This window comes from Cervus canadensis, chromosome 16, assembly GCF_019320065.1.
Source record: "Cervus canadensis isolate Bull #8, Minnesota chromosome 16, ASM1932006v1, whole genome shotgun sequence".
In the NCBI taxonomy this organism is placed as follows: domain Eukaryota; kingdom Metazoa; phylum Chordata; class Mammalia; order Artiodactyla; family Cervidae; genus Cervus; species Cervus canadensis.
The window spans coordinates 54,321,422-54,344,318 of NC_057401.1; the positions used below are offsets into that span (position 1 = coordinate 54,321,422).

At 39.8% G+C, this 22,897-nt stretch overlaps 1 long non-coding RNA gene across 3 annotated transcripts in view; it reads left to right on the plus strand.

Annotated features, from left to right (window-relative positions):
* LOC122454624 overlaps positions 1 to 22,897 on the plus strand; it is a 61,971-nt gene that overhangs the window by 14,288 nt on the left and 24,786 nt on the right. The window contains exon 3 of one of the 3 annotated variants that reach the window (XR_006273455.1): positions 5,562 to 5,651. The exons of 1 other annotated variant lie outside the window; for it this stretch is intronic. This is a non-coding gene — a long non-coding RNA (uncharacterized LOC122454624). Of the gene's footprint in view, positions 1 to 305; positions 1,314 to 5,561; positions 5,652 to 22,897 lie in introns of those variants that run through there. One more of the 3 variants, XR_006273456.1, reaches the window with a different exon arrangement.

Below are 22,897 nucleotides of genomic sequence, written 5' to 3' on the forward strand. Positions count from 1 at the left end.
ATAAATTGGTAATACCCTGAGTAATAGAATTTGTGTTTGTTGCTTAGTGAACAGGAAAGGAAATAGAATTGACAAAAGAACAAATCAACACTTTAGCTATACTAAATACACTAAAGCAATTGACTTTGGGTGAAGAAGAAAGGCTACAGGAGTTCAATCCTCCTGAGATGTGAATATTTGGTTGCGTGCATGCTCAGTCGTATCTGACTCTTTGTGACCCCATGGACTATATAGCCCGCCATGCTCCTCTGTCCTTGGATTTCCTGGGCAAGAATACTAAAGTGGGTTGCCATTTCCTACTCTAGGGGATCTTCCTGACCCAGGGATCAAACTTGCATCTCTTACGTCTCCTGCATTGGCAGGCAGATTCTTTACCACTGCACCTCCTGGGAAGCATGAAGACTCATGGACAAACTGTACCAATACAACATCAACATTATAATCTCCTGGGAAGATCTTAGCTCATACTGGCTTGGATTTTCACCTGACAAGTGAAAGGAACTGTGACCACAGGCCAACAGAGAAGAAACTGGGAGTCATTTCTCCCACTCTCAGTGAGTCAACCCATCTCTGGAACCAACAAAGAAGCCCTCAGCCTCAAAAAGGAGAAAAAAAGAAAGTGGTCGGGGGAATGGAAGCAATCTATCATGGTAGCACAACTTTGTTGTCTGAAGGAAGAGAGGCAACCACAATTCAAGAGGGCAGGAGGTAGACTTAGAGGTGAAAGTCATAATAGTGACTTGGCTACCAACACATGCTGCACTGGGTGCTGGCTTTCTATCACAGACGAAACATGAAACCTGTCCCTCCAGAAGAATGAGAATTTGAACCAATCTGTGACTCCATGAGAACTTGAACATAACTGGACTAGAGGAGAGGATCCAGGGCACACCAGGAGAAATATGAACTCTGGCTGGATCAAGAAGAGAGAGAAAGAGTAAACAAAACCACATTTTCCAAAGAGTGTTCGTCACACCACGATCCAGTAATGTGTTCCATGAATAAAGTTTTCTTGGACAAACAGCAAACACTCCACAACACTGTCTCTGCTTGGTATCCAGTGAGTAAAAATTTCTGGGTAATTTCTCATTATCAAAAGACAAAACATATTAAAATTTATTTCTAATTCCAACATGACTATTGATTCTCCAGCTGGACAAGAAGGATCAGCCTTGCTTAGACTTTTCCACTCATTGGCCCCAAGTCATCCCCAGTTCAGTCATTCAGTCGTGTCCAACTCTTTATGACTCCATGGACTGCAGCATGCCAGGCCTCCCTGTCCATCACCAACTCCCAGAGCTTGCTCAAACTCATGTCCATTGAATCGGTGATGCCACCCAACCATCTCATCCTCTGTCATCCCTTTCTGCCTTCAATCTTTCCCAGCATCAAGATCTCTTCCAGTGAATCAGTTCTTCACATCAGGTGGTCAAAGTATTGGAGTTTCAGCTTCAACATCAGTCCTTCCAATGAATATTCAGGAATGATTTCCTTTAGGGTGGACTGGTTGGATCTCCTTGTAGTCCAAGGGACTCTCAAGAGCCTTCTCCAACACCACAGTTCAAATGCATCAATTCTTTGGCACTCAGCTTTCTTTATGGTCCAACTCTCACATCCACATATGACTACTGGAAAAACCATAGCTTTGACTAGATGGACCTTTGTTGGCAAAGTAATGTCTCTGCTTTTTAATATGCTGTCTAGGTTCATCATAGCTTTTCTTCCAAAGAGCAAACATCTTTTAATTTCATGGCTGCAGTCACCATCTGCAGTGATTTTGGAGCCCAAGAAAAGAAATTCTTTCACTGTTTCCACTGTTTCCCCATCTATTTGCCATGAAGTGATGGGACAGATGCCATGATCTTAGTTTTTTGAATGTTGAGTTTTGAGCCAGCTTTTTCACTCTCCTCTTTCACTTTCATCAAGAGGCAAGAGCCTCTTAGTTCCTCTTCCCTTTCTGTCATAAGGGTGGTGTCATCTGCATATCTGAGGTTATTGATATTTCTCCTGGCAATCTTGATTCCAGCTTGTTCTTCATCCAGTCCGGCATTTCACAGTATGTACTCTGCATATAAGTTAAATAAGCATGGTGACAATATACAGCCTTCACGTATTCCTTTCCCAAATTGGAACCAGTCCATTGTTCCATGTCCAGTTCTAACTGTTGCTTCTTGACCTGCATACAGATTTCTTAGGAGGCAGGTCAGGTGGTCTAGTATTCCCATCTCTTGAAGAATTTTCCGCAGTTTGTTGTGATCCACACAGTCAAAGGCTTTGGTGTAGTCAGTGAAGCAGAAATAGATGAATAGATGTTTTTCTGGAATTCTCTTACTTCTGGAATTCTAGGCAATTTGATTCAGATGAACCTCAATCGATAGTTTTTGTGAGGTCCTGGAGCTAACAGTGGACATGATAGGTAAGCAGTAGACCTTTCAGAACGTAGTCTCAATAATGCTGTGATTCTTGGTTGGGCAAGTTCCATGTTATAAGAGACCACTTTTGATCCACCTAAAATTAGGTCTTAGGAATTGAAAAGAGGGAGAAGGAAAGAGGGAGAAGAAAATAGCTGTAAATGAGCACTGAATACTACTTTTCCATTTCCAGTCTCTCAGTAGAAAGCCTAAGAACATCTGGTTTTCTATTAAAAAAGAAAACTTCTGAATAATATAGCCCATGATTCCATTTTTACCACCATGCTCCTACTGGCAGAAATACAAGAATTAAGTGATTGAATCCTTCCAAACAACTCTCTTCTTTTTTCTCCCCAAGAATGACTCAGAAAAACCATTTGTGTGGCAAATGCTGACCATGCTTAATGAGAGTCCCTGGAATGTAAGAGTCCAGTGGATTCTAGAGCATTCTAGACTTCAAGCAAGAGAAACTGCTAATATTGTTCTCTTTCCACTTTGTCTAAGTGTCACTCAATTTTGCCACTAGTGGAATTTGTTTTCGTGAGTGCAAGTCACTCAGTCATGTCTGGCTCTTTGCGACCCCATGGACTATACAGTTCATGGAATTCTCCAGGCCAAAATACTGGAGTGGGTAGTATTTCCCTTCTCCAGGGGATCTTCCCAACCCAGGGATAGAACCCAGGTCTCCAGCATTGCAGGTGGATTCTTTACCAGCTGAGCCAACAGGGAAGCCACCAGGGAATTCGTTTTAGTTGATTATAAAATCTCTCTGTCCTTGCTGAAGAGTGAAAGTAGAGAGTTTGCTACTGAGAAATGCACTATAGCTATTTATAGTGGATACTTGGTGTCTTTTAACTGAGAGTGTCTTGGTCATTTTCAGGGAATATAGACTGTTTACAACTAGTTGAATGTAACTCTTTTTGGAACACATAGAGAAAGAATTTCCTGTCAGTTCCTTCCCTTCTTCCATACTTCCTCCTTTTTTTTTTTTCTTTCCAGGACATTCCTTTTGGCTCAAAGATCACTATTAACAGAGAGATAGAACACTCGGGGCTTTCCTGATGGCTCAGCAGGTAAAGAAATCTATCGGGAAGCTAACACAGGAGCCACAGGAGACGCGGGTTCGATTCCTGAATCAGGAAGATCTCCTGGAGGCAGGCATGGCAGCTCACTCCATAGCGGCTGTACTAGTTTGCATTCCCACCAACAGTGTAAGAGGGTTCCCTTTTCTCCACACCCTCTCCAGCATTTATTGCTTGTAGACTTTTGGATAGCAGCCATCCTGACTGGCGAGTAATGGTACCTCATTGTGGTTTTGATTTGTATTTCTCTAATAATGAGTGATGTTGAGCATCTTTTCATGTGTTTGTTAGCCATCTGTATGTCTTCTTTGGAGAAATGTCTGTTTAGTTCTTTGGCCCATTTTTTGATTGGGTCATTTATTTTTCTGGAATTGAGCTTCAGGAGTTGCTTCTATATTTTTGAGATTAATCCTTTGTCTGTTTCTTCATTTGCTATTATTTTCTCCCAATCTGAGGGCTGTCTTTTCACCTTACTTATAGTTTCCTTTGTAGTGCAAAAGCTTTTAAGTTTCATTAGGTCCCATTTGTTTAGTTTTGCTTTTATTTCCAATATTCACTCCAGAATTCTTATCTGGGAAATCCCATGGACAGAGTTGCCTGGCGGGCTACAGTCCATGGGGTAACAAAGAATCTGATAGGATTGAAGTGACTGAACATGCATGCATAGACACTAGATACTGGATTTCATGTCTGTGTTCTCTTTCCAGTGCTGCCTTAGATACCTTCTGGCAGTGGCTGAAGTACTTAGAAAAGAAGGCTCTCTAGGCAAAGACACATTCAGTTAGTTGTGAAATTCTTCTTAAGTGGGGGAAATAAGAAAATACGATTTTTGAGAAAGAGTGAGAATTTTATCTTGCACCATTTTGTTTACACACCACTTTTATTCTCAATTGGTCTCAATTTTAATGGTGTTTGCTCACTTTCATTTGCTTCTAAAAGGTAGTTGGTCCTTTTATTGATATGAAAGTGAAGCTGACTTTCAGATCTTTTGATTGAATCTATAGCCTCTCAATCAGATGAAACTGTGCCTGAGCACACACATGTCCCTGAACAAAGCATGACAAATTCAGCTTCTTTCTTTGAAATCCTCCTCTTTTATCATCATCAATGCATAAATTATAGCCTCTTACTGTACCTACTCAGATGCCGATTATATTACATAAATGCTTAAATGGTTACACAGCCTTCATGACATGTTAATTCTGTAATAGTGTTCATCTTTTCAGCTCTTAGCCATGGTGAAAGGGAAACATAATCCAAAAGAGTGTCTGATGTGTTAATCATTAATAAATCTGAAAAATATGTGTTTGATCAAGGCCACGTCTTTTCCCTTTGAGTAATTCTTTTTTTTTTTTTTCAACATCAGCAAGTTCTTCTTAAATTCATGATTGTCTTTCCGAAAGCTGTAAACAACTAGCGTTGATTTCAAAACAGGCACTGGCCAATACTTTCTTATTTATAGTAAATCCCAAGTTGGCATTTGCGTGAATAATCAATCTTTGTTTGTTGGTTAAACCATTCAGAGTTCCTCTGATATTTATGATTTCGTTGAGTAGAAGATGCTGCATGCAAATAAGTACAGTTCAGTTACAGAAAGCAGCTGTCAGAACACATTTATATTCCAGCAGCAGAGAAGAAATTAATCTCACAGTGGCTTCAATTCAAATTGGTCTGATATTCCAGTAATAAATTCCCTGCCCAGATGGAATCATTTTCTTTATCATAAATATTTTAAAACACTTGATCTGCATTAAAGTTGTACAGGACTGAAACTCATTTTAGATATTTTAAATCAAGCCCCAAAGAGAAAAAACATTTTGCTTTTTTTAGACTCCATTTTAAAAATATTTTCTGATTTTTTATGGCTTTCTCCTATCATACAAATTATTTAACCAAAGAGAAAAATGCATCAAATGCTATTCGTGTCTGATTTGGAGCACCCAAAGAAAGCGTACCTTCCTAGCCTGTATTACTTGTATCTCTATCATATGTTTTAATGACACCAGTCATTCTTTTAACATAGAAATAAATTCTGAAAATAGTTATTACTCTTTTCCTCCGCTTATAGACTTGTGTGTGGAAGAAGAAGAGGGAGCAATGATCCCAGGATGTAAACACTGCGAAACTGAGGTCCATAACCACAGAGTGACTTCTGCAGGTCAGCACAGCAGTTAGCAGCAGGGCTGGGGCAGTAACACCCAACACCTGTCGCAGAGAAGTGTGTACCTCTCATCACTTTTTGCATTTTTTTTTTAAATTTTTTATTAGTTGGAGGCTAATTACTTCACAACATTTCAGTGGGTTTTGTCATACAATGATATGAATCAGCCATAGATTTACACGTATTCCCCATCCCGATTCCCCTCCCACCTCCCTCTCCACCCGATTCCTCTGTGTCTTCCCAGTGCACCAGGCCCGAGCACTTGTCTCATGCATCTCACCTGGGCTGGGGATCTGTTTCACCATAGATAGTATACATGCTGTTCTTTTGAAATAGCCCACCCTCACATTCTCCCACATAGTTCAATAGTCTGTTCTGTATTTCTGTGTCTCTTTTTCTGTTTTGCATATAGGGTTATCGTTACCATCTTTCTAAATTCCATATATATGCGTTAGTATGCTGTAATGTTCTTTATCTTTCTGGCTTACTTCACTCTGTATAAGGGGCTCCAGTTTCATCCATCTCATTAGGCTGGTTCAAATGAATTCTTTTTAACGGCTGAGTAATATTCCATGGTGTATATGTACCACAGCTTCCTTATCCATTCATCTGCTGATGGGCATCTAGGTTGCTTCCATGTCCTGGCTATTATAAACAGTGCTGCGATGAACATTGGGGTGCACGTGTCTCTTTCAGATCTGGTTTCCTCAGTGTGTATGCCCAGAAGTGGGATTGCTGGGTCATATGGCAGTTCTATTTCCAGTTTTTTAAGAAATCTCCACACTGTTTTCCATAGCGGCTGTACTAGTTTGCATTCCCACCAACAGTGTAAGAGGGTTCCCTTTTCTCCACACCCTCTCCAGCATTTATTGCTTGTAGACTTTTGGATAGCAGCCATCCTGACTGGCGTGTAATGGTACCTCATTGTGGTTTTGATTTGCATTTCTCTAATAATGAGTGATGTTGAGCATCTTTTCATGTGTTTGTTAGCCATCTGTATGTCTTCTTTGGAGAAATGTCTGTTTAGTTCTTTGGCCCATTTTTTGATTGGGTCATTTATTTTTCTGGAATTGAGCTTCAGGAGTTGCTTCTATATTTTTGAGATTAATCCTTTGTCTGTTTCTTCATTTGCTATTATTTTCTCCCAATCTGAGGGCTGTCTTTTCACCTTACTTATAGTTTCCTTTGTAGTGCAAAAGCTTTTAAGTTTCATTAGGTCCCATTTGTTTAGTTTTGCTTTTATTTCCAATATTCTGGGAGGTGGGTCATAGAGGATCTTGCTGTGATTTATGTCAGAGAGTGTTTTGCCTATGTTCTCCTCTAGGAGTTTTATAGTTTCTGGTCTTACATTTAGATCTTTAATCCATTTTGAGTTTATTTTTGTGTATGGTGTTAGAAAGTGTTCTAGTTTCATTCTTTTACAAGTGGTTGACCAGTTTTCCCAGCACCACTTGTTAAAGAGGTTGTCTTTTTTCCATTGTATATCCTTGCCTCCTTTGTCAAAGATAAGGTGTCCATAGGTTCGTGGATTTATCTCTGGGCTTTCTATTCTGTTCCACTGATCTATATTTCTGTCTTTGTGCCAGTACCATACTGTCTTGATGACTGTGGCTTTGTAGTAGAGTCTGAAGTCAGGCAGGTTGATTCCTCCAGTTCCATTCTTCTTTCTCAAGATTACTTTGGCTAGCAGTCCTGGTATGATTATTTGTGTGAGTGAGTGTGTGTGTGTGTGTGTGTGTGTGTGTGACAATTCCTCATTCCTCCACCCTAAAACTTGTGAGTCACTCCAGCCACAAGTCTTCCAAGAGCATCATGAGACAGTAGAGGACATGCAGATTCATAGAAATGACTTTATACTCTTCAGGTCCCCTGGAACATGAATCAAGAATTAGGCATTTTGAAAGATTTCCCCAGTGTTCCAGTGGTTAGGACTCTGAGCTTCAACTGTAAGGGGTGCAAGTCCATCCATGGTTAGAGAACTGAGATCCCACATGCCACACAGCCGAAAAAAGGAAAAGAAAAGGTATTTTGAGATACTCTGCTTCTAATCCAGCCATCACTGGAGTAGATCAGTTTCTCATGCAGGCTGCCTGGAGATGAGTGGCCTTTCGTGAATCACTGCAGTTCCATCTTTCTTCTGAGTCAGTACTCCGAAATGCTCTAGGTGGTAGAGAGCCCAGAGGTAAAACACACTCGCTAAGGGTGAGGTTTGTATCTTTGGAATCCTCTCTTGACCTTGACTCTCAGGCAAAGGAACATGTAGATCTGAACTTTATAGTCCACTTTGGAAAAAACTGAAGGCAACAGGAGAAGGGGTGGAAGAGGATGAGTTGGTTAGAGAGCATCAGCGACTCAATGAATGTGAATTTGAGCAAATTCCAGGAGATAGTATGTGCTTTCTTGGTGGCTCAGCTGGTAAAGAATCTGCCTGCAATGCAGGAGACCTGGTTTTGATCCCTGGGTCGGGACGATCCCCCTGGAGAAGGGAATGATTACCCACTCCAGTATTCTTGCCTGGAGGATTCCAAGGACAGAGGAACCTGACCGGCTACAGTCCATGGGGTTGTGAAGAGTCTGACATGACTTAGCAACTGAACAAGTCTACTTGGACATTCAGATGTCTGAATTGAGAAGGGTTGATGGGATCACCATAGCCTTGTTGGTCAAATAGTGACTTTCTTGAAGCTGGGTGTTACTAACTTCCCAACCACTACTGCTGCTCCTTATAATGAAACACAGCAAAAACTTATCCTTGAAGAATAACCGAAAGCCAGACAGTAGAGTTCAAACTCTGAATTCAATCTTGAAACATAAGCTCCAAAATAAGACCCATGCTGAAAACTACACAGAAGAAGTGAATCGGACATAGACTAAAACATTGAGAAATGGACAGGAATTTTCCAAACAACTCTTCCTTACCATGGATTAAAAGCAAGTTGATATTTCACTTGCTGATTCCTTCTACATCCAGCCTACCTCTCAGATTGCAGGATATTCTTTGGCAAAACTGATGACTGAAAAATGCAGCCAGAGTTGGAAAATGATACCAGATTCCTTGAAGATCTGAGTCAAAGTTCTGTGTTTTTCAGATTGTAAACTATTAGAGAGGACAATCTCTATCAGATAAACCTACTTAGTGTAGGACCAGGACCACCTGACATTTATATATACTTAAAGACTTTCCGACAGTTGAAGACAGAGGGGCAGATTTCTGGATCTCAGTCTTTGCTCTGATTTGTCTGGCTGTATCATTGGCCAGCTTACTTTACCTCTCAGTGATCTGATCTCCTTATCTGGAGAAACAAAGGTCTGTCACATTTTCATTTGTCCAATAACTGTCTCAGAGCACTGATTATCTATCTGGCTGTTTACATACTACAGAGTTGTGTGAGGAAGAAAGGAGGTGATTTGCAAGAAAACCTTTTAAAAGCAAGTCAATGCATGAAGGAAATATGTTATCAAAATTATCTGTTCTCTACAAAAATGATCCCCAGAGGAGAAAAGGCCTAAATATTGGTCATATAGGAACCAAAAGTGTATTCCTTAAACAATGAGCTTATAGGCAAATACAGATGTTTACAGAAACCTGGATAGATGTTTGGTCTTCACAGTTCAGACCAATATTTGTGCTGATTCTCCAAATATGTAATAATATGTGCTGTCACATTTCAATAGTCAATTGTATGTCAGGTAAAGGCTATATTGAGACAAAGAAAAGTTAGCTGGTTGCCTGGAGTCCCACCCCTAGAAAGTAGCAGAACTGAGATTTAAACCCCCAACAATGAGACTATAAAACCACAGTCTTCTCCCCCACACAGTATGACACTGAGCTGAGAAGAGACAGCGATAATGGAATTGCTATAATTTCAAGGGTCAATAGGGGGCCCCTTGTCAAAAGACTTTGTTATTGAGAGGTCAATAGTTGACAAAAAAAGGTCTTCCTATTTCATCCCTATTCCCTTTGTTCATCTGGAGGAAATAGGGGAGCATTGAAATCCATGTTTTGCTCAGAAACGGAATATTATCCACATTAGTATTGTCAAGGAGAACTCTAACCTTTCTACCACTTTTTTCAAGTATAAAGATTTTCAAGGACAAATATTATTGCAAATTGTAATTTGACAGTGAATGTCTTAAAAGTCTGCGAAGTCACATTTGAAAAGAAGCCAAATTTATGAAAAAAAAAATGTCCACTTCAAAAGCTTAATGAAGGCAATTTGTCAACAATTTCACACATCATTTGCCCACAACCTCTGAATAAAAGGTTTCCCAGTGTACCTTTTTCCCATGCGAACTTCAGATCATAAGCATTTAGTGATTCATCAATCATCATCTTTCCCAGAAACTGAGATGCAAGCAGAATACCATCTAAGAGATTTGTTAAAATATGTTTCATGTGATACACTTATTGCTTATGTTTATTTTCTTACCCAGTGTTAGAGAAACATATGGGGAGTGACATGTCTTTAAAATCAGAGTCTGGTTTAAGACTTGGGGTGAATTTACTATGGCTCAGATGATTAAAAATTTGCTATATAAAAGATTAAAACAACTTAATGCACCTTAGAATGCCTTTATCTTAGACTTCTAAAATTTCTATAGAGAAGTGGGAAGAGAAGAGGAGAAAAACAGCTATAGATAAGTGAATATGATTTATAAAAGAACAAGCAGTGCCTCCCCATGGCACTGATACTTTAAATAATTAATAAGAAACTCTTTGCAAAATGCCATACTTGTCAAATAACTAACTGAAAACCATTACTGTTGATTGTCAGCATGCTTTTGTAACCAAAATGCCAGAGGGATAAGTTGATGGAAAGTAATTAATAAGACCAAGAATAGGTTTACTGCCTGTAACTGATACTATTTGTAAATCTGGTACTCATAAAGTGTTGTACTGATTGAGAGAGGAGTTGCAGATGTTTCTGCTATTTTAGTGAAGGGAAGAAGCGTAAAACAAATCAGCCAACAGAAAAGGGGTGCAGATAGTTTAGAACTGCAATACCTACCGCAAAACTCTTTTATGTTATATTTTTAATGTAGGGTGAAACTTCTCTGGGCTTCCCTGGTGGTTCAGAGGTAAAGAATCCGTCTGCTAACGCAGGAGACATGGGTTCAGTTCCTGGGTCAGGAAGATACCCTGGAGAAGGAAATGTCTACCCACTCTGATATTCTTGACTGGGAAATTCCATGGACAGAGGAGCCTGGCAGGCTATAGTCCATGGGGTTGCAGGGTCAGACATGACTAACAACAGCATTAACAGCAAAACTTCCCTATTGCACACTTGGGCAGCCCACATATGGAACTCAAGTGTGACATCAATGAGGGCAAATAAAGATATTTTTTAAGAAATGAGGTGTAATGTACAGTTGACCCAGATATCTAGATATTTTGGCATGAATAATTATAACTGGAAAAAATGGAACAACTGGTGGAGGGTTTGGGGAAATGTTGGAATAAATTATCCAGATTTTTGCCCTTCAGTATACTTTTTTCAGCATAAAAAAGAATCCCATTTGCTAAACTACTTGGGCCATGATGATTCATAGTACTGCTGGTAGGATTTGGCATATTTGTGTGTGTGTGTCTCTGCACACATATTTATGTTTATTCTTGCAAGTACTCTGTCAGAATGAAATGTTTGGGTTGCACTTAGTACCCACCTGATTTTAATTAGTGTCACCAGATATTTACTGAAGTCATCAAAGTTTTTAATTTAGAGATAATTCAGCAAAGGGCAATTTGCTGCTATTTACATTTAGATAGATGTGAAAAAATGCACTGATTTTTTCACAGACAGACCCCAGGACACTTCTCATGTTCAAGCTATGGAAAACCTACTCCCTTGAAATGTGGACGGATCCTATTATTTGCTTCCAACAAATTGACTATAGCAAAAGTGGTGAGAGGTCACTCCATGATTATATTATCACACACACACACTTGACATTGCTCTGGCATATCTGCATGTGGAAGCTTCTATCACTTCTTTCCACTGGTTTAGTTTTAAGCAGACCAACCACTAGGTCACAGTGAGATACACAAAACAACCTTTAAAAAGAACAGTGGAATAGGAGGACTCACAGTTCCCAATTTCAGAGCTTATCTTAAAGCAATGGTAATGAAAATGAAAGTGGTATAGTACATATACTGATATAAGGATATACATGTAGATTAATAGAACTGAGATTTCAGAAATTAGCCCACCTATCTACAGTCAACTGAGTTTCAGCAAGAATGCCGAGATCATCTAAGTGGGAAAGATTAGTCTTTTCAACAAATGGCACTGGATCAACTGAATAGTCAAATGCAGAAGACTGAAGCTGTAACCCTGCCTCATTCCATAATAAGCAATTAACTCAAAATATATCAAAGACTAGTTTTTAAGGAATCTCTATGCTGTTCTCCATAGTGGCTGCATAAGTTTTCATTCCCACCAACAGTGAAAGGCATGTTCTTCAGTCGCTAAGTCCTGTCCAACTTTTTGCCACCCCACAAACTGTGGCACACTAGGCTTTCCTGTCCTTTACCATCTCCCTGAGTTTGCCCGAACTCAGGTCCATTGAGTCGGTGATACCATCCAACCATCTCATCCTCTGTCATCCCCTTCAATCTTTCCCAGCATCAGGGTCTTTTCCAGTGAGTCAGCTCATCACATCAGGTGGCCAAAGTATTGGAACTTCAGCTTCAGCATCAATCCTTCCAATGAATATTCAGAGTTGATTTCTTTTAGGATTGACTAGTTTGATTTCCTTGAAGTCCAAGGGACCCTCAACAGTCCTCCAGCACCACAATTCAAACGCATCAATTCTTTGGTGCTCAGCTTTCCTATAGTCTAACTCTCACATCTGTACATGACTACTGGAAAAACCATAGCTTTGACTATGTGGACCTTTGTCGGCAAAGTGATGTCTCTGCTTTTTAATATACTCTCTAGGTTTGTTATAGCTTTTCTTCCAAGTAGCAAACATCTTTTAATTTCATGGCTGCAGTCACCATCTGGAGTGATTTTGGAGCCCAAGAAAATAAAATCTGTCACTATTTCCACTTTTCCCCCAGCTATTTGCATGAAGTGATGGGACTGGATGCCATGATCTTAGTTTTTTTAATGTTGAGTTTTAAACCAGCTTTTTCACTCTGCTCTTTCACTGTCATCAAGAGACTCTTTAGTTCCTGTTCATTTCTGCCATTAAAGTGGTATCATCTGTTTAACGGTGCAAGAGGATTCTCTTTTCTCCACATCCTCTCCAGCATTGTTTATCAATATTTTAAGGATGGCCATTCTGACTGGTATGAGGTGATACTTCATTGTAGTTTTGATATGTATTTCTCTAATAATGAGTGATGTTGAGCATCTTTTCATGTGTTTTTTGAGCCATCTGTATGTCTTATTTGGAGAAATGTCTACTTCAGTCTTCTGCCCATTTTTTCTTTGGGTAGTTTGCTTTTCTGAAATAGAGCTGCATGAGCTGCTTGTATATTTTAGAGATTAATCCTCTGTCAGTTGCTTCATTTGCAATTATTTTCTTCCATTCTGAGGGATGTCTTTTCATCTTGTTTATAGTTTTCTTTGCTGTGTAAAAGCTTTAAGTTTAATTAGGTCCCATTTGTTTATTTACGTTTTTATTTCCATTAGTCTGGGAGGTGGGTCAAAGAGGATCTTGCTTTGATTTATGTCAAAGAGTGTTCTGCCTATGTTTTCCTCTATGAGTTTTATAGTTTCTGCCTTACACTTAAGTTTTAATCCATTCTGAATTTATTTTTGTGTATGATGTTAGGAAGTGTTCTGATTTCATTCTTTTATATGTAACTGTCCAGTTTTCCCAGCACCACTTATTGAAGAGGCTATCTTTTCTCCATTGTATATTCTTGCCTCATTTGTCAAAGATAAGGTACCCATAGGAATGTGGGTTTATCTCTGGACTTTCTATCTTATTCCATTGGTCTATATTTCTGTTTTTGTGCCAGTACTATACTGTCTTGATGACTGTAGCTTTGTAGTATAATCTGAGGTCAGAATGGTGGATTCCTCCAGCTCCATTCTTCTTTCTCAAGACTGCTTTGGCTATTTGGGGTCTTTTGTGTTTCCATACATATTGTGAAAAATTTTGTTCTAGTTTTATGAAAAATACAAAACTAGATAGGGAGTTTGATAGGGATTACATTGACTCTGTAGATTTCTTTGGGTAGTATACTCATTTTCACAATATTGATTCTTCCAATCCAAGAACACAGTATATCTCTCCATCTGTTTGTGTCATCTCTGATCTCCTTCATCAGTGTCTTATAGTTTTACTCTTATATTTAAAACACCAATAAAGAATAATAAACAATAAACACCAGTGATCAAACCCAGGTCTCCTGCATTGCAGGCAGATTCTTTACCATCTGAGCTAACAGGGAAGCCTAATGATGAGCCCTAGAAACCCTAGGTCTTATACTTGTTGTTGTTCAGTCACTAAGTCATGTCCAACTCTTTGTGATCCCATGGACTGCAGCACGCCAAGCCTCCCTATCCCTCACTGTCCTACCCTGTCCAGGCCTTACACTGGGCCCCAATCAAAGCACACCCCATGCCCTGGTCACCCTGTCTGTCTCTCTCCCTCTCTTCCCCCACTTCTGATGACTTCAACGTGTCATGTGTCATGTAATTTCCAGAACCTGAGAGTAGTAAACATTTTTGTCAAAGTTTCCTAGTGGTTATTGTTAAGGGCATCTTGCAGTCATAAGAATCTTTAGGGGCTGGTCCAGCCACAATTTTATTTACTGAAAATCTAAGACCAGTATACAACAGTGGCTATTTACAATCAAGAACCTCCCCTTCCCCCCGTCCTATAATATTCATATACATTCAGTGCTATGTCTTAACCAAAGCATCATTTGTTCCCAAGATATACATGGATTGCTTTGGCATATACTGTTGTTTTTCCAGACTTTTGGGGAAAATGCTTGTAAACCTAAGAAATGAGACAAAGGAAGTAGCATGGTGATGTAATTAAGGAGTTTTTCTACTCTAATCAAATGATTTCAAAAGAATGTTGTTATCAATACTAAAAGATCCAGATGAAGAGGAAAATTTGGAAGATTTTTTATTCCTACTGTTATCTTCACCCTTTGTGTTAAGTCTATTCATTAGTAAGATCACTCAGAACTGGTAATCTGTAAATACAGTTCTATGTGAAAGTCGCTCAGTCGTGTCCAACTCTTTGCGACCCCATGGACTATATGGTCCGTGGAATTCTCCAGGCCAGAATACTGGAGTGAGTAGCCTTTTCTTCTCCAGGGGATCTTACCAACCGAGGGATCGAACCCTGGTCTCCCGCATTGCAGGTGGACTTTTTACCAGCTGAGCCTCAAGGGAAGCCCCTCAAAAATACAGTTCTATGGCAGTCTACAATTCTCATAGCTACTTGATATTGTATGGCTAAGCATTATTCTACCATCTTAAGATGAAGAGTCAATGATTAAAAGATAAAGAGTCAGTCTTTTTTTTTTTTTTTTTCACAAGAACAGTCCACCATAGGCTTGGGAGTCAGTACTATTTGAGTCAATACTATTTGAACCTCAAATAGTATCACCAAGTAGTATAAATAAGTTCAATGCCATAGTCTGCCTTTCCAACAGATCTGAAGAGGCTCAGGAATGATTGTCCTTATGGGGAAAACAAGGGAATATGGGAAATCCAGGTTAGTTTGAAGGTATTTTTGGTTTTGTTGTTTTGAGCATTTACATTATGTTTTTGACACATCTTTATTGAGTGAACACAAATGGCGTCAGGATGAAGTTTTGTAGGTATTCCTAAATCTTTTTGTGACTAAATTATAGCCCCTTTCAAAGTAAACATTTTCCCCTTTTTCTAAAGCTCTTAGGTTTTTTTCTGCCTCATTATTCTGGATTTTCAAATTCCACTATTGTGTGTCTAGGAGTAGATGTTATTTCATTCAAACTGGTAGACATTCAAATGATTCTTTCTATCTGAAAACTCATGGAAAATATCTTTCTGTTAATTTCAGTAATGGTCCCTCTTTTGCATTTGTTCTTTTTTTTTTTTACCAGAAACTCTATTAGACATAATGGAATTTCTGGATCTGTTTTCCAGGTTTCTTAATTTTTTTCTTTTATTTCTTCTATTTCTGTGCTATTTAACACTATATTCTGTGAACATTCACAACTTAAATGTCCCTGAATTCAGTTTTTATTAACTAATCTGTATTTTTAGTACTTCCAGCTTCTTACTTTTTTATTAATATTTCTATGACCATTATTTTTCATTTCTAAGATCTCTAATAGATTATTTATATAGCAGCCTTCTCCTGATTTATCCTGTCTTTCTCAGTTAATAATGACACTTTATTTTTTTTAAGTTCATTGAAAAAGTGATTCCTGATCATGGTAAGAGTGAAAAAACAGCTTCAATGAACAAGTAATGAAAACTAAGTCTCCCTCTTATTTAGAACCAGCAGAGGCCTGGGGTCAACAGTTTCTTTTTTGTGGGCATATAATTCCAGAAATTCTGTGTGTAGGCATGCATTCTAAGTCACTTCAGTTGTGTCTGACTCTCTGCAACCCCTTGGACTGTAGCCCTCCAGGCTCCTCTGTCCATGGGATTCTCCAGGCAAGAATACTGGAGTGGGTTGCCATGACTTCCTCTAGGGCATGGTCAGGGAACTCCAAGGGATCTTTCAGACCCAGGGATCAAACTTGAGTCTCTTACGTCTCCTGCATTGGCAGACATGTTCTTTACACTAGGGCCACCTGGGAAGCCCTTCTGTGTATAAATAAGCATATATTTTCATGTGGGTACACAAAAAATTTTAAACCAAAAAAGTTAACATACTATATATACTTCCAAATTATGTCTATTTTGTTGTTTCTTTCATTATTTCACATAAAATTTGGGTGTTGATTTCATATTCACACAGAGAATTATCATCTTAGAATATACTTTCTCATAATTCACCATAAGGATCAGCATGAATCAATTATTTACCATCCTACTGATGCATATTTAGTCTGTTTTTTGCCATTACAAACAATGCTGTAATAAACATTTCTGTGCATCTATTTTTATGCTAATCGTGTGGATATAAGTGGTAGATGAATTCCTAGAAATAGAATTGCTAAACATTTCAATGTATACATAGTCAAAACACTGACAAATTGCTCTCCAAAGAAGTTGTACTATGAATTTGCCTATTTCTTTGTAACCTTAACAGAACTATATATTATAAACTGTCTGATCTTTGTAAATTTGATTGTTGTTAGAAATGGTGTCATTGTTTATTTCACTTTTCTGTAATGAGTGAGAGCTTTAAACTTTATGGATAATCTTTTCACATATTTATAAGCCTCTTGGATTTTTTTCTGTTGATTGCTGCTACATAATCTTTGCTTATTTGTCCTTTGGGTTATTAGTATCTCTCATTGATTTGTAGGAGTTCTTTATATTTTAAAGTGATTAACTCTTTCTGTCAGGTAGGTTTCCAATTTTTCTACTTTTTTCACTTTGTTTTTAGTTTTATTGCAATACAATTATTTAATATTTTTATTCATTGTTTCCAGGATTTTTGACATTCTTAAGTTATCACTGTAGGCATTGGGGGTTCAGTTTCACTGGTACTTCAAGATCCATGTATAAAATACATCTTTGAATTGCCCACCTGAAGGAGGGCAGCATGCCCGTTGTGTCGGGGTCCATAGCTGTTGTATCAAATTAAGCATATGCATATTGTGATCTACTGAACGAGGAGGCACAGCCACCCACATGAGGTTGGCAGGAAGCTCCCTCAGCATCCGTGCCCTCACTTTGAGGACGTGAACACCCTGGGGCCATTTTGGGTGAAGGCAGAGTTTCAGTACAGTCACGCAAAGGAAGTCAAGTCACAAGACTTATTAATTATAGATCTCAGGAATGGAGCAATGAACTGTCCGCTGTCCCAAGTCACAAGGAAGCAGGTGATAAGAGAGTGAATGGGATGTGTGTGTGTGCTAAGTCACTTCAGTTGTGTCCGACTCTTTGAGACCCCATGGACTGTAGCCCTCCAGGCTCCTCTGTCCATGGGATTCTCCAGGCAAGAATACCTGGAGTAGGTAGCCAGGCCCTCCTCCAGGGGATCTTCCTTCTGACCCAGGGATGGAACTTGCATCTTTTACTTCTCCGGCATTAGCAAGTGGGTTCTTTACCAGTAGCACCACCTGGGAAGCCCAAGAGAGCCAAGTGGCAAGCACGTCCCGTTTACAAGGTGGCTGGGGCAGGGGTCACTCACTCACATTTCACAGGCTGGACTCTAAGTGGTTATTTTAAAAGGTGTCTCAGGAAAAGCAAAGTGAGAATTTGGGGTGGGGATCCTAAGCTCAGGTCCTTATCTAAATGTCCAGACTTCGGGTGTGAGCAGGGTTTTCACTGTAGAATGCCCAGGCAATAACTCAGAAATAACTGTTTTCTCATCACACCCAATTACTCACTGGTTCCAGTCCCCTGTTGATTGAGGAATTTCCCTCGGGGACTTTACTCCCACTTTGAGCTGTGTGTGCCAGTTGGCTGAGCAAGTCCCTGCAGAGTCAGAGGAAGAAATGATGCCCCCAAGAAAAAATAACCAGGCTCCTGGAAGAGAAAATATGCCCTGGTCATGCTTCAGGTGAAGCACTGTCAGCATGAGGTGATCCTAAATTTAAACTATCCATTGCATCTGCAGCTATCAGTCAAGGTGATTGATATCAGCTCCTGATGCATCTAAGAAAAGTACACACTGGTCTTGGCAAAGTGTCTTATGAGAAAAAGATCATAGAACTTATTGTGAACGGTCATTATCATATTACAGCTAGTTTAATAGTTCCTGGGCTGAAAACAGTTGGAGTTTATTTGTGAGTCTTCATCAATGCATACAAAATACTTTCTTCAGTCTCTGCAGCCTGAGCAGAGTTTGCTGTATCTGAAGATACATGAACAGGCTGTGAGTCCCTCTAGAACTCTCTATCTGTGTTTTATAAACAACATTGATGTTAGAAGCTGGTTCATCATTGAAAGAGAAAGTTAGTCACACAGTCGTATCCGACTCTTTGCGACCCCATGGACTGTAGACAGCCTGCCAAGCTCCTCTGTCCATGGGATTCTCCAGGCAAGAGTGCTGGAGTGGGTTGCCATTTCCTTCTCCAGGGGATTTTCCCAACCCAGGGATCGAACCCAAATCTCCTGCATTGCAGGCAGATTCTTTACCAACTGAGCCCCTAGGGAAGCCTGGTTTATCATTACTATATTGTATAATGTGCTGTGCTTAGTCAGTCTGTCATGTCTGATTCTTTGAGACCTCATGGACTGTAGCTTGCCAGGCTCCTCTGTCCATGGGGATTCTCCAGGCAAGAATACTGGAATGGGTTGCCATGCCCTCCTCGTAATATTTAATAATAGAGTCTTATTACTTACACAAGAATGGCAAATACATGGCATGTATTATTTCCTGTCAATAGAATACATGTGTGTGCTCAGTGGCTCAGTCGTGTCTGACTCTTTGTGACCCCATGGGGTGTAGCCCACCAGGCTCCTCTGTCCTCTGAGAATGCTCAGATTCTCCAGGCAAGAATACTGGAGTGGGTTGCCATGCCCTCCTCCAGAATATCTTCCCAACCCAGGGATCCAGCCCAAGTCTCCTGCATTGCAGATGATTCTTTACTGTCTGAGCCACCAGAGATGCTCGGAGAGCTCCTCTTTATATACACTTCCCCATGGATCCACACGGGACCTCAAAATGCTTCTCAGCACAGTGCTCCAAGTTGGCATCTTAATTTGCCATTTAGAGTATAATAAATTTTCTTGTTTTATTATCATCATCGGATTTACTCAGTCCTGAAATATTTCATCATAAACATCACAGGCATTATATATTCGATCCAAGAAATGATCGAAGCTCATATGTTAAGACAGATAGCCCTGCTCAGCAGTAAAGCTAAGATGACCCTCACCACGCTGTTGGTCCTGTTTGCAGATTTTAGTTCTCTGAACACAACAGTGACTAATAATGCTGGTAGATCTTGTGTATATGCTGCAATTTCATAAGGTTATAATAAAGTGTCCAGATTGTAGGAAGGCAATTCTCACTTTGCCTGGTGCCACATTATCTAAAACATGTGCTCATGAACTGCGCCCTTGCTTTCCACAGTTCTTTTGTAACTGAGATTTAATCTGCGTTGACACTACCATGCCAAGCGAAGACATAGTTGTGATGTGTGATACCTGTGTATAAAGGAGCTCGCAAACTGCCCGAATTACAGAATAATAACCTAGCTTGGTATCTTCCGTGCTTTCTGCTCCAGTGTAGAAAGTCACACAGCACGTGCTGTTTAAGACCAGGTTTACTGATGGAGGCTGTGCTCTCGAGTATGTTGGTGAACTATCTGTCTAAGCACACGTTCTCTTTAAATTGCTGGGGAAAGGAAATACTCTGTGGCCGAAAAATCACTTGAAAGATTTCTACTAACTATTTCCATCTTTTAAAAATAAGATCCCATACTTATGCCAGAATATCTTGGTTCAGAGTAGGAGAGAAAGCAAATGAACCATAAGTAGAATGTCACATACTAATGCATATATGTAGCATCTAGAAAAATGGTATAGATGATCTTATTTGCAAAGCGGAAGTAGAGATACAGGTATAGAGAACAAACAAATGGGTACAAAGTGGGAAGAGGGTGTGGGAGGAATTGGGAGATTCGGATTGACACATATACATTATTGATACTATGTATAAAATGGATAACTAATGAGAACCTGGGCTTCCCAGCCGGTGCTAGTAGTAAAGAACCCACCTGCTGATGCAGGAGATATAAGAGATGAGGGTTTGATCCCTGCATGGGTAAGATTCCCTGGAGGAGAGCTTGGCCACTCCAATGTTCTTGCCTAGAGAATCCAATGGACAGAGGAGCCCATCGGGCTACAGTCCATGGAGTCACAGAGAGTCAAACACGACTGAGGTGACTTAGCACACACATGCAATGAGAACCTACTGTATAGGACAGGGATCTCTACTTAATGCACTGCAGTGACCTGAAGGGGAAGGAAGCCCGAAAGGGAGAGGATATATGTGTATGTATGGCTGATTCATTTTGCTGTATGGTAGAAACTAACACAACACTGTAAAACAATGATACTCCAATAAAAATTAATTAAAAAAATATAAACATGACTTCAACAACAGGCCCAAATAGAGATAACAGCTACTTTGATCCAGCTCAGCTATTAACTGAACATCTGTTCCCTCATTCCCAATATACATGTTGAAATCCCAGCTCCCAGTGTGATGATATTAAGAGAGCTGGGGCGTCTGGGAGATAATTAGGTTGTGAGGGTGGACCCTCATAAACAGGATTAGTGCCCTCATAAGAAGAGACATGAGAGAACCAGCTTCCTCTCTGCTCTGCACTATTGGGAATGCGATTGGAAGAAGGCTGTCTGCAAACTGGCAAGAGGCTCTTCCCAGACACTGGGTCTGCCAGCACATTGATCTTGGGCTTTTCAACCTTCAGAGCTATGAGAAGTAAATTGTTATTGTTCAGTTTCTAAGTCATGTCCAACTCCTCGTGACCCCATGGACTGCATCATTCCAGGCTTCCCTGTCCTTCACCATCACCCAGAGTTTGTTCAAACTCATGTCCATTGAGTCAGTGATGCCATCCAAGCATCTCATCCTCTCCCACCCCCTTCTCCTCTTGCCCTCAGTCTTTCCCAGCATCTTTCCCAGATCTTTTCCAATGAGTTGTCTCTTGCATCAGGCGACCAAAGGATTGGAGCTTTAGCTTCTGCATCAGTCCTTCCAGTGAGTATTCAGAGTTGATCTCCTTTAATATTTGTTGTTTCAACCATCCAGTCAATGATATTTTTTTAAAGCAGTGCAAACCAGCTATGGCAAGCACCGTTCCAAATCGCATAGTGTGCAAACACAAAGTTGTAAAAGGAGCCTCATTCCTTGATTTCTAATGACAGTAATACTTCTGTGGCTAATGACAACTCACCATTGTCCCTATACTGGAGTATTGTTGGAGACATACTTATCTTTGGCCTGCCTTCAGGACAAAAGGCTAACTTACAGTTAGAAAAACTTTGTCTTGCAAACAAGTTTGGGAAATTCTAGAATTAGAATAAAACAAGCAGTTATGTTTATTGAAAGTTTACTATCAAGTTTCAGTTTCTGCTCCTGTCTATTGTTTGTGGTGTTGCTTAATTACCATTTTTACTTGCCAGTACTGTTCTCTCAGCCTTTAAAAATGTCCATTTCCCCAAATATGATGCTACAGAGTAAGACTCATTCTGTTGTAAGGACAGAGGTACAAGCAATGTTAAAGCAAGAAGCATCCATGAAAAAAAAAAATCGACTAGTCCAATTTTTCATTTTAAATATTAGAAAACTGATAGCTCAGATTTAAGTGATATGGCCAATGTCTCATAACTTTTAAGAAATGAAGCTCTGTCTTTCTCTAAATCTTCCATTCTGGGAAGTAGCATAGAATAGTTTTGCGAGCATATAGATAATTCCTGGGAGGAAACACGGAAAATAAAAGACGAATTGCTTTCATAGGCAGATTTCTGGGTAATTTCCCTCATTTTAAGCTTCTTTTATTGTTCTTACAATATGTTTTACAATGACTGAAAACGGGGAAAATAAGAAAGAAGCAAATTTCGAACAATTCGATTTACCAGCTCTTTGTGAAAGATAACATATTTAACATATGTTTATCGAGGATACAGCAGCCTGGAGGAAAAGCAGTTTGAAATAACAGCAACAAGAAGTATTTTTCTGACTCAGGCCTTGCCCACAGGATTGCAAGAAATTTAGCCTCCCTTAAATTCTTCCCAACTAGTTCAGAAAGTGATTATCTGAGAACATTTCACATGAGCACATACTCTCACTCCTCTAGCTCCATGTTAAGCCTACCAATTCTTTTTCTTTTAAATTTATTTATTTTAATTGGAGGCTAATTACTTTACAGTATTGTATTGGTTTTGCCACACATTGACATGAATCCTCCATGGGTGTACATGTGTCCCCATCCTGAACCCCTCTCCCACCTCCTTCCCCATCCCATCCCTCAGGGTCATCCCAGTGTACCGGCCCTGAGCACCCTGTCTCACGCATCGAACCTGGACTGGCAATCTATTTCACATATGGCAATATACATGCTTCAATGCCTACCAATTCTTATTCACCGTGCTCTGCTGCTCCTTCCCTGGGTCAGTCACTGAGACATCCCT